Below are 20,838 nucleotides of genomic sequence, written 5' to 3'. Positions count from 1 at the left end.
TAATATAGTACATGCACCAAATGTCAACTATTCTTAAGGTAAAGGTCCCATATTGGGGGAATTGTAATGACTCTTCTTTCTTGGTGATCTTATGTCACTGGCAAAGCCAAATGCACGTGTGGAGCACCACAGTTATTGGCCATGTAATGACCAATAGTAGAACTTCCTAGCCCTTGCAGACGGGAACTCTCACATCACCCCTCATCATATCTCAAATAGCTCTGAAACATTTCATTTTTATAATAATTTCAACGCTCAAGGACAAAATTGTATTTTATACAAATCACAATTGCCTACTTTTCTGACATAAGTACCTAATCTCCAAGTGGCACCTTCTGTCCTGACCTATCACAGCATGACACCTGCTGACGTAACGCGAATAACTGTGCAGCACCCCCACCAACCGTCCAAAACAGCACAGCACACTATAATATAACTCTCACTCCCTGCAGCGGTTCACCCTCCTTTACAATGTTTCTGCATGCACAACTCTTTCAAAGCATTAAGCAATAACTTTTAATACAACATCCTTGTCTGCTCCACTAAAGAAATTAAAAGTGAACACTCTCCCAAAGGGAAAGGGCAATAACATTTTTTGATGTCAGCACACGAACAGATGAGATCTCAGCTAGCTGGAAATCACCTTGACTAATGTTGTTTCTCCTTTGTGCAATAGGATCTACCAGCACCAATCACTTGTTAGTACTCTCACAGCAAAGTTACAGTCCGCTATCCATTGTGTGGTTGATGGTACTTTACATATCTGACACCACAAAACTTTAGCAGACAAGTTAACTAACAATATATTCTTATCTATTCTGGGATCTTAGACTCCGTTGCGTCCAATAACAACTTTGACTGCTCAACGTTACGCACATAGGCATCTATAGAATTAAACCCAAAGGCAAGCTTACACTGTAAGACACTCAATTGCAACACAACTTCACAAGCTTGACAGACACAGTTGTGACGCGTGACCCTAGTAATACTCACTCCTCAGGTACTGCAAACACGTTCAAGCCCCTTGCAACACCACTGATCATCCTAACTGGGCCATAGACTTTAAGGGCATAGACTGAGCTTGGACAACTCCGGATTTCCTCTAGTCTCGCTCCCTACTATTCAGGAACAAACCGTCCTCTGATCACTACCACTTGGTAAATGTTTATTTTCCAGGTGTTTGTCGAATCACAAATCAAGGATATTGGCAATGGTTAAGAAAATATATCAATGCAGCAAAAATATTGAAATGCTCAATTATTCTTGATTTAAGTTTTACAAAATACAGAATGGTAACAACCGATATGTAAAGAATGCAAACTATCCAAATTAGATGTTCCATAAAAAACACTCCCATGTCTAAATTAAGCAATGCAAAGGAGTTGGGGGATTTCTCAAGGGAAAGAAAAGAAGGAGTCCGCATGATGCAAACCTCAGTGAGAGGTTCTGAGGTAACAAAACAGTGTCCGCGCCTCAGATGTGCGCATGCGCAGCCGGGCCCGGTAATTACCCGGTCCACGCCGTGAACTTCATTTACCCACTAAAGGAGGGCCCTTACTCTGCGCCATCCGGTGACGTCATGAGTATGCGCGCGCGGGGTGGCTACCAGCCTAAGGAAAGCGTGACTCCCCAACCCGCGCCCCTTTGAAGCACCAGTTACCTTGCCCCTGAAGTTCTAGGAGGGGCCAATGGCCCCTCCCCCTGGGCGGGAACCTCCATAGGATGATGCCCGCCCCCTCAGACCTTAAAATAGTTGCTCACCGGTCATGACCTTACCGCCACAGGCCAGCATTGTTGACCGACGATCTGGCCTCCCCCTTCCCTAGACCTAAGCCAGGAGCGCGCTTACTTTGCAAATCCCTCCAACCAGGCCCAGACATTATTAGACCACAAGACGTTCGCTGCCTCAGTCAAGTGCACCCCGTCCCTCAGGTAGAACTGCTCACCCCAGATACACCCATGTGGAATCGTCTGCAACCGGGGGGCTCGAAATAATTTGTCCAACTGTGTGTTGATCCTCCGTACCGAGTGATTCAACGCCCTGACCGAGTCCCCCCCTCGCCACTGCCACCGAGGGATAAGTTGCGACCAGACTACCGTGGAACCTGGACAAGTCCTGGCCACTTACCCCGCAGTGGAAATGATCTCCTCAATAAGCATGCGCCTCCCCAATTTGGCCAAATCATTCTCCCCCAGGTGAAGTATCACCACTGAGGGGGGAGCGGGCTGCTGAGCTAAGAGTCCCTGGAAAAAGTTCCGAAACTGGCTGAGGCATAAACCCCCTCTCCCGAAGAATGAGATATCAAACCCCTTTTGCGCCACCTTCTTCCTACGGTCTCCTGAAAGAAAAACATGTTCCACACGCCTAACATAAGAGTGGCCCACAATCCAAGTCACCAATTTCTTGTGTCCTCCGTGCTGTGCCGATGTCGGTAGTTGGCGCCCGGTGGCGAGTTCCTCCCCTGCGTGACAGGTTTGAGAAACTGCAAAAAAAACAGAAACATACCAGGCGTGAGCACCATCCTGTCACAACATGTCAATTCGTACATAACTCTTGTAACGTTCGGACGACCATCTCCCCAGTCTCTTCACATTCTCAACTGAGAGACCCCTCGCCACTGCCTCAGTTGCTGCCCCAATCCTAAATGAGTGGGTGCCGAATTCCTTTGGATCAAAACCTGCCCGTCTGACCGTTAGCTCCAAGACTCGTCTAAACTGGTACCTGGTCAATGGTGTACCATCGGCATGACACAACAGTGCGCCCCCCACCGTGCCCTCCCGCTGCCTGCAGAAAGCCTCCACGTGAGAAACCGGGCAGCAAGGGTTAGCCCGTGCCCGGTGGAGCACTATGGTGTGGCCCCGAGAATCCTGATCAGTTTTTGATCTCTGAATTGTTATCCACATAACGTCCTCCCTGATCTTCACGCCGGCCCACTGTAATCCGCCCACCCTATCAGCCTTTGACCCAGCCACTAACTCCCCAACCCTCAAAGCCCCATAGAAGGCCAGGGAAAATGCAGCCTTGAACAAAAGTACTTCCCACTGTGAGCTACATACACTGTGCAGCGCCCCCAATAAGGCTGTCAGCCGTGCCAGTCCAATGGGCCTTCTCTTATCACCCCGGTAACCCTGTAAACGGCGCCAACCCCTCAAGGCCTTGCGTACCAGAAAGGTGTTAGTGGGATCTCGCATACCCTTACCCTGTGCGAAGAAGGAGACCGCCGCCCTATGTCTGCTCGCAGCCGCCACTGAGCGCCCTTCCCTGTGCATCGATTCTAGGTAAGCTGCAAAACTGTCCTCCTGAGCCCACCTAACCTCCCATTCCTGCCCCAAAAAAGCCTGGTAAGACAAAAACGCCCCTTTGTAAGCTGTCTTGGTCCTGGGGGCTAAGCTAGCAACCACGAGGTCCTGTAATGTGGGGCACCAATCTGCCAAAGTACTGCCGGGAATTGCGCTGGCTGGGGGTCTGCTGCAGGAAGATGTTCCCTGAAAACCTGCATTTTAAAGCGAGAAAGGGAGTCAGCTGCATTGTTGAGGATGCCAGGGACATGCTTGGCTCTGAACACCACATTCCATTTTAAGCATTGCAACACAATCTCCTTTATTAAGCGCAGTATGAACGGACAGCGTGCCCCCTGCTGGTTTATGCATTCCACAACTGTCATGTTATCAGACCAGAACACCACGGATTGATTGCATAAGTGTTCCGGCCAGACCATCAATGCTACCCATATCGGGAAGAGTTCCAGAAAGCCAATATTGGCGGTCAAACCCCGTGTTCTCCATTCCGCTGGCCACCGCTGGGCGACCCACTTAGTCCCCAGGATGGCACCAAAGCCCGCACTCCCCGCAGCGTCTGTCCATAAGCCCAATTCTGCTTATGTGGCGGGAGGACCTGACCACACTACTCTGCCATTAAAATCCTCCAGGAATGCCATCCAAATAAGCATATCCTGGCGAACCTCAGATGACAACCTCGTGCGGTGATGTTTCTCCCGTAACCCTTTCATAGCTTGAGCAATGGAGCGTGAAAAAGGGCGTGCCATTGGGATGACCCGAAGCGCAAAATTCAATTGCCCCACCACTTCCTGTAGCTGTTGCAATGTAACCTTGTCTTTGCGTAGGCATTGAAGTAGGGCTGCTCTAAACCTAGACACTTTGTCCATGGGTAACCTGAAGCATCCTTCCACTGAGTCAATTTCGATACCAAGGAATTCTAAACAGGTGGACGGTCCAACCGTCTTCCCCGACGCTAGCGGGACCCCAAAAGCCCGCATGAGCACACAAAATTCCTGCAACGCCCAAGCACACTCCTGAGATCCCGCCGCACCCAAGAAAAGGAAATCGTCCAGATAATGCATAACCTGGCGGTGGCCCGTCGCCTCTCTCATGACCCATTCCAAAAATGAGCTGAACGTCTCGAAGTAGGCACATGAGATGGAACAGCCCATGGGCATGCATTTATCCATATAGAACTTGCCATTGAAAGTGAAACCTAGTAGATGGTGGTCCAGAGGATGGACTGGTAGGAGACGGAAAGCAGATTCTATGTCTGATTTTGCCATCATCGCCCCTGGCCCCAGCGCCCGCAATAAGTCAACTGCCTGGTCAAATGAGGCGTACTTTACACTACAAATCCCCTCATCAATCGCATCATTCAATGAAGCTCCTCTAGGTGCCGACAGGTTGTGGATCAGTCTGAACTCCCCCCTCTCTTTCTTGGGTACTACCCCTAGTGGAGAACACACAAAATTGGGGACAGGCACTGTCTGGAAAGGGCCAGCTATCCTACCCAAAGACAGTTCCTTGCTAATCTTAGCAGCCACCACTGTGGGGTTATGTTGTACTGACAGTTGGTTCCTGCAATGTGCACTACCTGTGTACCCCCCTGCCGGGATCCTAAAACCTTGGGAAAAACCTTCCTGAAGTAGAGTGGCCGCTGTGTGATTCGGGCACCTATTCAACCAAGGAATCATTGCCAAAACATCTATAGGGGTGGGGATAACCAAATTATCTGCACTACTCTGGCTTCCCCCTCCCCTTCTGACTGTGGTTGCCCTGCTTAGACCTGCAAGATGACTCGGGGTGGGAGGGGTGACCGCAGACTGCACATGCATGTCTAAATCTACAGGTGCCACGGGCCCTCGTGCAGGTGCGCTTATTAAAATCCCAGCACACCCCTTTTCTCTCAAACCCCTCCCCCCCTACTCCTACCCGGGACCTCGCTCCCCTGGGCCGACCGAAAGGGGTGTTGAGGTCTGGTGGAGTACCCCCTGCCCGCACTGGTGGACTGGAGTGGGGCTGAGCTCCCTGAGAACTGCCTATGCCACGACACAGAGTCAACCCTATCCCATGTCAGTGATGAGTCAAATTCTTTAGCTTTCCTGAAATTGACATCATACTCCTTCCAGGCATCCCCCGGGTACTGCTCGCTCCACCCCACAATCCTACTCTGGTAGCAAGCCAATGGCGCCTGCACATTAGGAGGCCGTTCGGCCATGATGGTCGTGAATACTGCGAAAGCCCTGACCCAGTTGAGCAAAGTTTCCTCCACCCTAAATCTAGAACACTGTGCCCTCCATTCACTAGGAAGCATCCATTCCTTTAGTGTCTTCGCATGTTCCATTTCCCTGCTATCAAGTAGCAATGAAAAAATGTAAATATATTTTCCCGCCCAGATCATTTCTTTCGTTGCCTGGGACACATATTGTGCCAAATTCTCACTCCTGGAGGGCATTGACCCATCCCCCAAGAGAGGCAGCGCCACCTCCTTACCATTTCCTTGTACCCGGGCCGGTTGACCACCATCTGCGTTCGGTTGAGCGGGGCTGGAACCTGAAAGTGAAGCAGATGAGGGTACCGCAGCTCTGTCGGCTGCCGCTGCCGATTTAATCCTTTCTACCAACTGCGCTGCTTCCGCAGCGTGATCTGATGAAGCAGGTAACACGCCCCCCTTTTGTAACCAAGGCAATAAGGCCGTTATTTGAGATGCCAATTCAGCAGGGACCGAGTCCGGGTTATCATCTGGGACTATGGGTGCCCCAGGGTGCGTGGCCGGTGGCACTGGTATGGCAGGCAACGGAGTGACCGGTGGCGGCAGGCCCGGCACTGGCATCGGTACCACGGGCGGGGAAACAGGGCCCACAGGAGGTAACGCCGGCGGCATGGCAGGAGCCGGTGCAGCGGGCTCCGGAACTACCGGCACAGGTATAAAAGGTACTGGACTCGCGGGTGCGGGAGGAATCAAAACCGGAACTACTGGGGCTGGGGCACTGCACCTGGGCTTCTTGGCCTTAGACTTCTTTGGCGGGCTAGCAAAATCCCCCCTTGGCAAGGGTGCCTTTCGCTGCCGCGCGGGCCTGCCCGAAGGGCCTGGGGGATCAGCAAACCTTTCATTCATGAGGGCCTCCAATTCATCCACCTTCCCCAACCGCCTATTAATGCTGTTCATCTCCTGCATCATGGCCTGCATCATAACCTCCATCCTGGACCCTCCTTTACCACCCATCGACCTTGGCATGACTGAGGTGCACCGCCCTACACTCGTAGTATTCCAACACAGGTGTGAGTGTGCTTAATACCTTTACCAGAGGGAGGATGTACAGGGGGCTGTAAGCACCATGCAACCGTAACCGCAACGCCCCGGCTTATCCGGTTTGTCAGGGGTGAGTAAACTCTAACGTAGACCCACCCGGCGGCTACCAGAAGCGATGTAATGCGAGCCCCCCGCTCTCCTCTTACCGTTCCAATCCTGCGTACTCCCAGCCGGAATTGACCTGTGACCACCACCGCTGTCCACCACTCAGAGCGTACCACGTGACGTTGGAGGAATGCAGTAATAAGACACCTAAAATAGAAAATGCATTAATTCCTGGGAATGTTACCGCCCACAGTTGTGAAAAGCAGACTGTATAAAGTTAAACCCCCATGGACTTGCTCCAACTCTCTTTTACTGCCCAGTCCACTGCACCTAGTAAAAGAGAAACCAGATCCAATTGGGCACAATCAACAAAGGTAAGAATTCCCTGTTCACGTGTGCACGCAGTCCCCCATTCAAGGTCTAAGAAGTAAAAGGCCAGGAAAAACAACCTATTCACCCCCCTATTCGCTCCACAAAAGGCTGCCCACGTGTGCACGCCGTTCCGCTATGGACCCCCGCACTACCGACCTGGGCGGTATAAGGCGCGCTCGTGCTCCTGATACGCTTCCTGGATTACCCCTCACCTGAACCGGGGACAACGAGAGCGGCGCCGCGCAGCCTCCGGGAGCCGACAATGCTATCGTGCTGTACACGCGCCGACCCCGGAAGCCACACGCCACACCGCCCCCCACTCCAACTACCGTACCTCAATGCAAACGATGTCACCGGACAAGGCAACGGTACTTGTAGCCGACCGCGTGTCTGCCCAGCGTCCCGCTTGTTCACAAGGCAGCAGCAGCGCGTCCGTCGGCGAAAGGCTGCTCGAGCCGGCAATCACTAGCTATTCTGGCGAAGCCGAATCAGACCTGGAGCAAAAAGAAATAAAAAACAGTCAAAAACACGAAGCCCCGAGCGCGGGGCACGTCCGGTGTGGGGGAGCGTCCAGGCAACAAGGGGGTCACCTGGGCGCTCCCCGCCTCTTTATTCACCAGTGGCCCACCCCCCCCCTTCCCCCCGACCCGGATGTCGATTAACGCCATCCGGGTCAAGGGAGGGTGGCAACCAATCAGTGGCAGGGCGCGCCCCAGAGGACACGCCCCACCACCGAGAGGTCCGGAGGGCAAGGGGGGGGGGGTCGCCGCACCGCCATGCGGGCGGGGGGGCCAAGAGCCCCCCCTTTTCATATGTTGAGTCTCACCTGAAATCAGGCTCTTTTTCAAGTCTGGGAATCAGGTGATCGCTAGGTTTACTTTGCAATTTTTTCTAAAAGTCTTTGGTTCAAATTAATTTGGCATAACATGGCTGCATTTATTTAACACAATGTACTGATATGTCTTCTTAATCGATATAAGACAAAGCATTGACCTGTTGTAGTAAATGGGGAGAGAAAAAGATACCCGTCTAGTGGCTGAACTGCACTACCTGGAACCCGGGATGGATGCCAGCTTCTTTGCTTCAGCACATTGTGTGATTCTAGGCTATTACCATAGTTCACAGGGCCTCTTTTTTTCTTTATAATCACATTTGATAGTATCTTGAAATGCTTCGGTTCAGGGTGTGTGTAATATCAAAATGTCTATTGTAGATGCTTTAATAGACGATAGACTACAAGGCTGTTGCATCTATACAAACAACATATGCTACATCCGGCCGACTTGACTCCTGGGTTAACTACTGGCATCCAGATCAGGATGGTTGGGCTGGGGCATGAATGCTTCTCCGTTCATGTTTAAACCATTTCCATTCTAATAACTGCAACTCAATGCAGTCATATCATCTAACCCTTGAAAGTGAAACACTTCCACATGTTATGGAATTTTGAGGAGTCCTTGTTGCACCATTTACATATCAAATATTTTGATGCATCAGCTCGTGCTCCTTCAGCCAGCCCGGATACTTTGCTCGGCTCTCGGTATTACCTCAGTGGATTACTCAATGAACTGACTGCCAGCAGGTCTGCAGTCAGCAGCTTCTGGTCAACTGCATACTCTCTGTTCTGACTCGGTCGTCTCTCACGCACACCCGTTTGCGCCTGCACACAAGACATTCATCCACACAAACTCTCCCGCACAGATCGCCCCTAGTCAACCCACAGCGATCCATCCTGGTCAGCCTCTATTTTAGGGATCCCCCACCAGACGACGAACGGCCTAATGCCCCGGTTACTTACCGGTAATCTTCATTACTCCGAGTCCTAGTCTTCCTCGCCACAGTAATACAGATGAGCCTCCGGCTCCACACAGAACTCCAAGTAAATAAAAAAGCAGCGCTCTAGTCTCCCCTCCCTCCTCCAATATGGCCCCCAGTGGCATCATCCAATCCTATAAAAGGATACAAACAAACCAGCTCGATCTGACAACCAAGCCGCAGACATGAAGCCACCACCAGGGCCGGGAGGGAAGGGAAACTATACTGTGGCGAGGAAGACTAGGACTCGGAGTAATGAAGATTACCGGTAAGTAACCGGGGCATTACCTCCTCGTCCAGTCTTCCTCGCCACAGTAATACATATGAGCCGATACCAAAGCAATCAGCTTCATGTAAGGAAAATAGATCACACCAAAAGTGCAATGAAAAACAAAATTTAATACACCGAGGTACCGCAATCAAAAGAAAAACCTCTCAAGTCACCCCCGCAGTCAGAACAGAAGAGGCAAATGAAACAGAACCCCCTCCCCCAAGCTGGAGGCGGTAGTGGGACATGAATGTATGAGGGGAAGACCAAGTAGCAGCCCTGCAAACATCCTCCATGGACACCCCTTTGAAGGAAGCCCAAGACACAGCAACAGATTGGGTGGAACGCCCCTGAACAGGAAGGGAGGGAACCTCAGAAACCGAAGCATACGCCAACAAAATGGCCTCCTTAATCCAGCGACTGATCGTCGAGAGGGAGGGTTTCAGGCCCTGACGCGATAAACCATAATTGACAAATAAGTTTTCCACTTTGCAAAAGGAAGAAGTGCGTGACAAATAGATCGATAAGTCCACCGACTCCAACGGCTCGAAGGGAGCCAACTGCAAAGAACGCAAAACCAAAGGTAGGTCCCAAGGAGGAGGACACATGATAGGACGGGGGCGTTTGAAAGAGAGAGACTTAAAAAGTCTAGCAACCAATGGTGAAACAGAAACCAAAGGGAGGACATGGAATGCCCGAATCGCAGCCCACTGCGCCCGAAGAGTCGAAATGGCCAAGCCCAACACAAAACCATTATTTAAAAAATCCAGAATTCGAGCCGGGTCCAAAGAAGCCACCGATAGATCGTGACTCAGACACCAAGAAACAAAATTATCCCAGTGCTTCACGTAGGATTTAAGAGTAGAAGGCCTCCGGGATTGCTGAATGACCTCAGCCACAGTCACCGAACAACCATTCCGCATCAATGAATCCCTCTCAAGAGCCAGGCCCGCAGACCCAACGAACGGAACACAGGCAGAGGAAGAAGAGGGCCCATCAGAGGATAAGGCATGAATAGCAAGGCCCACCCCGGAGACACAGCCAATTCCAACAGTAGGGGATACCAAGGGCGACGCATCCAACCCGGAGCAATTAGAAGCACAAAGGATCCCTCTCTCTTGATCTTCTGCAAGACCGCCGGAATCAGGGGAACAGGTGGAAAGGCATACAACAGGCCCGTCGGCCAAGGGAATGACAGGGCATCCACTCTCCAGGCATCCCGGCAAGGCATAACTGTGCAAAAACAACGGATCTTGGCATCTCCCTGGTTCATCGTTTGCAACACGTCCATAGACGGGAACTGCATACCAGAACCAGAAGCCACAACCAAGGGATCAGGAGCAGCAACATCCATAGAACCACTCTCCATCATAGCCAAACACAAGTGGACGAGTGAATCAAACACAGGCAATGAAGACAACACGCCCGGTATAAAAAGGCCCCGGGGTCGCTAGGCAACCACACAAGCCAGCCCATGCATGCCGAAAAACAACAGAAATGCCGGAAGAGAATCCGCGCGCATGCGCATATACAGGCACAGACCTTCGCGTGAGGTCTGAGTCAGACCGAAAGCTGCACAGAACCGCAGCATAAAAGGAACGCGAGCGGGAGCCTCCGGCCCCCACATCAAGCCCACTCGGCCTCGGTGAAGATTACCGGCAAGTAACCAGCAGGTAGGAATGCGACCGGGAGCCTCCGGCCCCCAGAACAAACGCACCCGGCCGCGCTACGTCCGCTCAGCAGGACGCGCGGTCGGGAAAGGAAACAAACACCCGCAAACAGGTAGGAAGCACCAGCACAACAGGACTCCAAGAACGAGTCCTGACACAGAAACAAACGCCACGAAAGTCATCCGCTCAAGCAGGACCAGAGGCGTGAAGGCAGAAGAAGGCAGAAGAAGGGGAAAAATAAAAACGGTAGCAAAACAATACAATACAATGCAACTACTTCCCCCAAACTTGATACCCTAGGGCAACACGGGGGCTGCTCAAGCAGGACCCCAGCCCCACTCACCTGACCATCAGGGAACACAGCACTCGGAGAAGTGCAGAAAAAAAGAACAGATCGAGCTGGTTTGTTTGTATCCTTTTATAGGATTGGATGATGCCACTTGGGGCCATATTGGAGGAGGGAGGGGAGACTAGAGCGCTGCTTTTTTATTTACTTGGAGTTCTGTGTGGAGCCGGAGGCTCATATGTATTACTGTGGCGAGGAAGACTGGACGAGGAGGTATTTTAGGGATCCCCCACCAGACGACGAACGGCCTAATGTGGGTTTACCAAACACATGGTGTGCTTACTGCCCGCCCGCTGCTTGCCACTGGTGGGCACGGCTGTCACTCTCTTTTAATTGCGTCTTATTCTTGGCTTCCTCTTGTGCTTGTCCCTCCCCTGGAGTATATTCCGGGACAGCACTCACGCGCACAGTGTGATTGACGACGCAAGCAGAGCCGGCTACATTGCAAACAATGGTGCTTACCTTTGCTAATCTGAGGCCCGACCCATGCTGTTGAGCACAGCGCTTGTGTGAGGACAGGATTGGTTTCGGTGGCATCCGCAGGAGTGTGGGTGGGGCCATTACGTTTAAATCACAATATGGCACATGCGTGGATCTTAGCTGGGTGGCCCCGGGCAGGCGTGAGGACCCACTAGGACTGCACATTAAAGCCAGTGGGACCCCTATGACCCCTCTACTAGGGAGGCCTCTGCTGTGGCCTCTGGGGGCGCGGAACCTCTATTGGATATGCCGTGGTGGGCAGAGCCTGGAGGCTGCTGTTTGCTTGTCCTTTGCATCGTTATAATTCCAGAGCTACTTAGAAGAGTTTATTCAACATAGTCGAAGCGTCTCTACTGCTGCAGGCAGAACACGAGGTCTGCGCAAACATTGGGCCAAAACACGACGCTCCCAATCACCAGCCACGACAAACAACTGCAGGCAAGACCTGACTGCACACGCCATGCGTTCTACAACTGGACAGCAGGATTCATTACCCCCTGATGTACCTTTACATCCGTACCCTTGCCTTCCCACCCATGCATACCAGAGCCGCAATGGTTATTCTTCCATTCTGTCATTTTTCTAGTGGGTTGCTAAGGTCTGCTTTCAGAGTGAGATGACTGAATCTTGTTTCATGGCTTCATTATAATCATGGTCTCTGGCACTGTGGGGCTGGTTTATACATTTTTGTAGGGCTGATTTTGATTTCCACTCCAGCCCTGGTGCGCACCACCTACTACCAGGAGACTGGCACTGACAAACTACTAATATGCAATCACTTCTGGCGTGAACCCACACAAAAACGAGCAACCAAATATCTAAACACCAGCTCTTACTGACTACCAGTGTAATCAATCACCTAGCATCCAACACCCACATATACGTGTACACACCCTCATGCCTGGTTTTTGGTCCCACTGACTAATAATGTTCCCTAAAACTTGAGGTGCCACCTCATTAAAAAAAAAACTCTACACTCCCCTAATACTGGGATGCCAGTTACCAGTTACCAATATGTGCTCTAACTTAACAACCAGGACCCCCTGCAGCAAATGCAGATTCCTAGGGCAGAGCAAATACACTATTGAGAAAAGGACCCCCGAGGCAACTATAGGTCTATGACAATAAACAGACCATGTATACTACAAACATGATGTAAGGGACACAGTGTACGTAAAATGCATTTAAAAATTCATTTATTTAGTACAATTTTTTTTAAAATCGTGCTAGTGCATATATTAGCAATCTTCTAGTTACAGACATATAACAGCATCTCAACATGAGTCACAGAGGTACAAAGTGCAATAGATAAACATAAAAATTGACAACAAACACAATCGAAAGGAAATTCATAGACTATTATATGTCTTGTAGAGGCTCGTCAGTGTCACTATCAGGCGACAGTGAGGAAGATGGGTGTCTGATGATGTTGTCAACTGAGGAGCGACATGCACATGCAGGGTTGGCAGCATACAAAGAAGAGCACAAACTAAAGAAAAACTGCCAAACTAAGCAACAAAATGCATTTGGACAGTGTTCTAGAACAAACTGAAGGTGAATGGATGCATGCCCAGACGTGGGTCCCTTGCTCACTTTGTCAGTGGAATCAAGCTAGCCTGGCTGATGAGGGGTGTTACCCCGAAACCGGTCCCAGGATGCTTGTTTCCAGTCCTGGGAAGACATGGCCTAGCAGTTTGGGCTGGACTGTTTCCATGAGGCACAGGGTCAAAACTGATTTACATATAGCTGTGTCTGACCTGGGGTGACGAAGTGAGCTAAAGAATGATGATGGATTTAACCGAGATCTGGGACTGGGGGTGAGTTTTTTAAAAGTTTCACCGCTCTGTCCGTCATCTTCTTGTGTTTGCTTTGTTCTCCCTAAGTTGGCAGGGTATGCCCAGACATGGGTCCCTTGCTCACCTTGCCACTGGATTAAAGCTAGCCTGGCTGATGAGGGGTGTTACCCCAAAACCGGTCCCAGGATGCTTGTTTCCTGTCCCGGGAAGAACTGGCTTGGCAGTTCGGGCTGGACTGTTCCCATGAGACACAGGGTCAAGATGATTTGCATATAGCTGTGTCTGAACTTGGGTGGCAAAGTGAGAACGATGATGGATTTAACCCAGATCTGTGACTGGGGCTGAGTGTTTAAAAAATGTCAGCCCTCCGTCCATCATCTCCTTGTGTTTGCTTTGTCTCTTAAATTTCATTATAGATAGTGGTGCGTTGATCAATATCAAGCTGGCAGAAAAGTTCAATGAATTGCCTCCTGAGCCACTCCAAAAGGACAGTGGAGGTGCAGTGCGCATTTGGGTTGACATACGCCTAGCCAACAAGGCAATCGAGAAAGAAAGATATCCAGCTCCTCACACAGCTGACAACACCACACAGCTGAATGGTGCCAAAGTCTTTTCTTGTCTTGATCTGAACAAAGGTTAACATCAACTTGAACTGGAAGAAAACTGTCGGTATATCACTACTTTTTCAACTTATGTTTGTTTGTTTTGATACAAAAGACTACGTTTTGGAGTGTCGTCAGCTGCAGACCGGTTTCAAGATGTAATTTGTCAAATAATTGACCTGTCACACATGCTTTCAATTATACTGAGGATATTCTAGTGTTTGGGGCAATGAAAAAAGAGCATGACAAAGCCTTTGTACAAATATGCCAATTACTTATTGATGCAGGTCTCAAATTCTTTGGACATATCTTTTCTGAAAGGGGAATGACTCCTGATCCATATAAAGTATGGGGAGGAGGGTCAAGACTGATTTGCATATGGCTTGGTCTAAACTGGAATGGCATGGTGCACAAAATAAAAGATAGATATAGGCCCAGATCTCTGTACCGGGGGTGAATGTTTGACATTGTTCAGCATTCTGTCCATCAATTGTTCTTTTTGTATTTGTCGCCCTAAGTGGGAAGGGTATGCCCAGGCATGGGTCCCGTGCTCACCAGGCCACTGGAGTCAAGCTAGCCTGGCTGATGAAGGGTGAAACCCCGAAACCAGTCCCAGGATGTTTGTTTCTGGTCCAGGGAGGACCTGACCTGGCAGTTTGGGCTGGACTGTTCTCATTGAGAGCAGGATCAAGACTAATTTGCATATGGATGGGTCTAAACTGCAATGGCATGGTGCACAAAAAAAACGATGGATTTAGGCCCAGATCTCTGTACTGGGGTTGAATGTTTGACATTGTTCAGCATTCTGTCCATCAATTGTTCTTTTAGCACGACATAAAGTACGAGCATTGTCCTCTACCTGTCCCCCACAAGATGTAACCATGCTGCGATCCTCACTAGGCATGGCCAGATGTTGCTTCATTTGCGACTTTGCCACATTGAGTGCCCTGTTGAGGAAGCTAACGGAATGGAAAGCTCCATTTCACTGGTCTTCTGAATGCAACCAAAGTTCAAAAAGATAAAACATGCAATTGAAAATGCAACTGAAATGACTTATTTTAATCCGAAGTTATACACTGAGATTGTGGTGAATGCAACCCCATGGGACTAGGTGCCATTCTTGCTCAACATAAAGGACATTCAAACAAACAGACAGATTGTGGCTTATGCCATTCAGAGTCTCTCTTGAACAGAATGTGCTTATTCGTAGCCCGAAAAAGAGAGCATGGCTGTGGTGTGGGTCTGTGAGCATTTTCATTTGTTTCTCTATGGAAAACATTTCACTCTTGTTACTGATCATCAGGCACTCCTCGCTATCTTTGGGAATCGGAAAGTCAAGATGCCACCTCCAATTGAAAGGTGGGGGTTGTGATTGTAAGAGTATGATTACATTGCTGTGCACAAACCAGGGAAGCATCAAAACCCTGCAGATACAATTCAATGTGAAAGCAGCCAGAAGAATACATCAGTTTCATTGTGAAGTCTAGGACACATGCCGCTCTTTCCTTTGAACAGATCATCACTGCTACTAACGCTGACAAAGACGTTCTCACAATCGAAGGTTCTCACTATCAAAGATATCATTACAAAGCAATTATGGAAGAAAGCCGTGGGACCTCTGGCAGATGACGTTGAATATCAAAAGTTTTGAAATGTGCAAGAGGAACTCTCTGTTACTCGAAAGGGTTTCTTATTATGAGGTGCAAGAATTGTGTTACCTGAGAGCCTGAGGCAGCAGGTTATTGAACTGGTACATGAAGGACATCGTGGCATTGTAATTGTACAAAAAAAATCCCTAAGCAACTCTAGTTCTACTTAACAATATGTAAGATAATTGTTAAATGGTACTAAAGAAAGGCTAAGTGTGCAACTGAAAATAACTCATAAAATACTTTTATTCTTACGAAATATCTAACAATCTATGATATACAACAACTGTATGGTTACATGACAAATTAAAAACAACATGCTTCACAATCCAGCTGTCTCTCATTGGGATAAAGGCAACATGATCAAGGCTCATTAATGTAGTTTCGAAAAGTGACGTGATATTACTTGATACTTTGAAAACAATAGTTGCAATTATGAAAACATTTTAAGATAAAGTCACAACTGCATCAAAATAAATAACAACATGATTAACAAGAGTAATTATTTAATTCATATAGTCAGCAAAGAAAGGAAAATTGTATTCCCAATGAATGTATCCGTGCTGAGAGACAAAACGGTGGCTTCGATCATGGATAGATCGGCGTGGAATCGAGTCTATGCACATTTCGGCAACCCCAGCGCCTTCACAGGAAAGCCACAAATACGACATGCCAACTATTTGACACCAAAGTCAGCATTTTGCCAAGCCCTTCGTGATTATTGATCAACTCCCCACTCCACCAAGGGGGGAGAGTCCTGCCTCCTTGATGTTTGTGAGATCTATAGGAACATAGATACCACAATGGACCTCGAATCGTCCACTGGATGCAGACAATAATCACTACAAAGACACTTCTCAAAAGTGCAAAATGAAAACCTATGCTGACAAACGCATATGCATTAAGTGCAAGACAATGGGGTAGAGGAGCACAGTAACCATATGTGATACTTATACTAGTCGAAACCTTAATCTTATAAGGCAAAAAGCATATGTATGCAACCACAGTAGAGATCTCTTTTATAGTAAAGACAATACAGCAACTTCTTTCTTTTGAAAAATAATTTTTTATATCCTTATTCTTTTCTTTTATTCATAGATCTTCATATCAATGTACATGTATAACAATGTACATCCTACGTGTGTTTCGTCCCAATCTCACAGGACTTCTTCAGGGCTGTTAAAAAATATGCACATAAAACACGACTTTAGTAAAACAATAACACAAAAAAATACAATACACAATGATTACAAAACAAACAAATAATCTTTATATTAAAATACCCCTATTGGGGTGTAGTCAACAATACATGTCTTAAATACAATTCATTATAGACATGAGTAGAGCGCATGTTATCTTTGAACAGTTTGTTCAATAGAATCTCAAATATTCAATAACACACTTTTTTGTGTCAATCAGTCCCCTTGTTCCTATGTGTGTCATTATTCACTAAATGCAATCTGTCTTTTCTCTAATTAAATGATAGGAACCATGGTGACTGTCTTCAAATACCTATATTTATAATGTTTTATATCCCAACTGTAAGGCATGTTCTTGCTACAAGAAGTTCAAACCGTGATTACGGAAAGGACCTCTTCCGTCCTCCATTTACCGTCAAATATAATCCCAAAGTTACAATGTTGTCTCCTATTCAGTAAAGTTTGAAACTTAAAAGAGCTTCTTGAAATATCCACTTGAGTACGAGGTCTAATAAAGTGCCATAGACTATTACCACCATAGGGGCACCTCACTCAAATAGCCTCTTAAATATAAAGAGCAGAGAACTCACCAAAGATTAAGTATTAGTTCATCCGAAAGAAAGAATACATTTTATCTTAGTATTGGATTTTTTTTGTTACTTGAATATGCTAGATGTAAAATGACCACCAAAACGCCCAAACCGATAAATATTTGATTCATATCAACAGACCTCATCCACAAACGCTGTGTGCTCCACAGTATTCCAATCGTGTTCACTGATCTAATGCCCAATGTAACTTGATTTCAGGTTTAATAAACCCACCGTCTCCGCATCCTATAGATCATAGAAATATATAGGTAAAATCCTTTAGTGTCCCTTCTAAGAGAAAAGACCCATAAAAATACAAAGATTTAGGACATGTGCTAGCAAAAACGCTCACCCTTCTCCTAGGCGTTGTCAAAGCGATATTCTTTCACCCATCTTTAAAACTCCTGATATATCCTCATTTGAGTAACTCACAAAGGCGAAGTAGACACCTATTCAGGCGTTGAACATTATCTAAAACATGTTTGGAAAGAAAACACACATCATTTCAAACCGCTAGTTCCTTGACCACTTAAAGACTAGTCTACCGTGACAAACCATAGTTTGTCATCGGTATGAGTAATGCGTCATTAATGATATAATCGGGTTGCCCTATTGCTGAAAACGTCTCATCTGGTTAGAGCGAGAACGGACGTCCAATTTGAAGAGCTCGAAACTGAGTATACAGTGTCCAGACATTTAAATACCCCACCGAAAAAGCCGATTGGATCACAATATCGTCTAAGGACATAGAAAAAGGACCACTGGCAAGCAAAAAACGTCAGCCATCTTATAGCAGGTATTTATATAACCAGTAAATGTTGTCAGAGCCTATTACAATATAAAACAGAGGATGATTCTGTTTATTTTACTAATGTAGAACAAAAATGGGGTCTAAAAAGACTTAAAATTATGCACATTGTTATTCATTTTTTCGTATTCTCCCATTGTGACAAATCTGTTTTATTGCTACGTTGATATTAAAGCATAGTAATAGAAATTATGGATGGTAAAGAGAGTGTCGGCCATCTTGTGACTGACAAACCATTGTCCGTGCCACCTTGTAATTAAAAATAAAACTTGAAAAGAGCTTTTATGAACCTAGCATGAAACAAAAGAGACATTTGTAAATATTATAGTTCCAGATCCTTTCGTGATGATAGAATCCTATCTTTTCTATTTCTTTCATAATTCATTCCTAGATTCCAAAATTCCAAACAGAAAGTGCAAACCATTAAATTGAAACTGTATTCAAATATTTCAGTGAAAAATTCATTAAGCTCCAATCTTGAGTAAAAAGGCCTAATTATATTTGCAGTTAGTTGGTAAAATGCCTCATGTAAATTCATTTACAGTTGTGATAACAGGATTCACAGTTTTAGGAGTACCACTAAGTCGCCCAAAAGTGCAAATACACGCCTCGTAACACGGAAACAACTGATACATCTTCAGCAAGTCTATAAAAAGTGATGAAACTCATGCTCGCATTGAGACCAAACTCTACTGTACGTAAACGAGAAAACCACTTTGATTCCCGCTGTCTTAACAGAAGCTCGCTATCACCACCTCGCATATTGGTCCTGACAACATCTATGCCATGGAATCCAAAAGGAGAGTCATTGTTTCTGTTACATGCCTGTGTAGACAATGGATATGCAGAGTCACCATTCCTTACTGCTCTCAGATGCTCCGAAATTCTAAATCTAAGTTCCCTTGTTGTACTGCCTATATACACTTTTCCACATGTACAAATGATCGCATAAATAACAAATGTTGTGTGACAGTTAATGACGGTGTTAATCTTGTACTCACATATAGTGTTAAACATAAATAAACATTGTTGTTTTGTTAATGCCCAAATGACTATAAGTGTTGCAAGTGAAAAATCCTTTCGGTCTGGGGGGCAGCCAGTTCAGTGTGCTGCTCTCCTTCACCTCTCACGTGTAACTAGGGCTACTATATCCCTGATGGTACGACCTCTTCTATAGGTTATTCTTGGATGTCTATTTACATGTACCTCCAAACCTAGAACACTTTCCAGTAGATTCCAAGGCTCTTTCAGCACACGCCAAATCTGATGACTGGAGGAGTTGATGGTAGTTTTTAAGGCTAATGGCTTACTTTTTAGGTCTCGCCCTGCTATCGCGTAAGCGATCGCTCAGCGAGACTTAGGTAGGGGCTTCAGAAAATGCTCCCAAAGGCTTCCCAGGCGGATCGGGTGGCGGTTACACGCACAACCACGCGCATTCCATTTGCCACCAGCTACTTCCTGCGCGTGCGCCGCCTCACGCATTCAGAGAGATCTAGTAAGGGGCACAAGACCTTAGGAATGCGGTTTATGGCCAGTGCATGTGAGGCATTCAAGCGCAAAGCTGGCATCTGGCATCGGACTTGAAAGCAGCAGACTGCTTTCGCCAGCGCGCACTCAGCCTCACTTCCTGCATCCCCTCTTACAACAATTAACTTTCGTTATAACTCACACCCCATATGCTCGTTCCCTCCCACCCTTCCTTTGATGTCCGCTTTTCTTGTTGTTACAAACTACGCCACACACTGCTGCACGCCACACACTGCTGCACGCTGCACACTGCTGCACACCGCACACTGCTGTGCACACTGCTGCATTACACACTGCTGCATTACACACTGCTGCACGCCGCACACTGCTGCACGAAACACTGCTGCACGCCTCACACTGCTGCACGCCTCACACTGCTGCACGCCACACACTGCTGCACGCCACACACTGCTTCACACCACACACTGCTGCACGCCACACACTGCTGCACGCCGCACACTGCTGCACGCCGCACACTGCTGCACACCGCACACTACCGCACGCCACACACTGCTGTGCACACTGCTGCATTACACACTGCTGCATTACACACTGCTGCACGCCGCACACTGCTGCACGCCTCACACTGCTACACGAAACACTGCTGCACGCCTCACACTGCTGCACGCCTCCCTCTGCTGCACGCCACACACTGCTGCATGCCACACACTGCTCCACGCCACACACTGCTGCACGCCACACACTGCTGCACGCCGCACACTGCTGCATGCCACACACTGCTGCATGCCGCTGCACGCCACACACTGCTGCACGCCACACACTGCTGCACGCCACACACTGCTGCACGCAGCACACTGCTGCACGCCGCTGCACGCCACACACTGCTGCACGCAGCACACTGCTGCACGCCGCAAACTGCTGCACGTCACACACTGCTACACGAAACACTGCTGCACGCCACACACTGCTGCACACCACACACTGCTGCACGCCACACACTGCTGCACGCCACACACTGCTGCACGCCGCACAATGCTACACGAAACACTGCTGCACGGCACACACTGCTGCACGCCGCACACTGCTGCACGCCGCACACTGCTGCACGCCACACA

At 48.1% G+C, this 20,838-nt stretch overlaps 1 long non-coding RNA gene across 1 annotated transcript; it reads right to left on the bottom strand.

Moving 5' to 3' along the window:
* Positions 1-16,717: 16,717 nt before the first annotated feature.
* LOC146810503 (uncharacterized) lies at positions 16,718-18,077 on the bottom strand. The gene is made up of 3 exons (XR_014965698.1): positions 17,780-18,077; positions 17,569-17,673; positions 16,718-16,814 (listed from the first exon to the last, which is right to left on the bottom strand). It is a non-coding gene; the product is annotated as an uncharacterized LOC146810503 (long non-coding RNA).
* Between the last annotated feature and the right edge of the window lie 2,761 nt (positions 18,078-20,838).

This window comes from Triturus cristatus, chromosome 7 (assembly GCF_964204655.1).
Source record: "Triturus cristatus chromosome 7, aTriCri1.1, whole genome shotgun sequence".
In the NCBI taxonomy this organism is placed as follows: Eukaryota; Metazoa; Chordata; class Amphibia; order Caudata; family Salamandridae; genus Triturus; species Triturus cristatus.
Note: the sequence above shows the minus strand (reverse complement) of the source record. Positions and strands in the feature narration are given on the sequence as shown.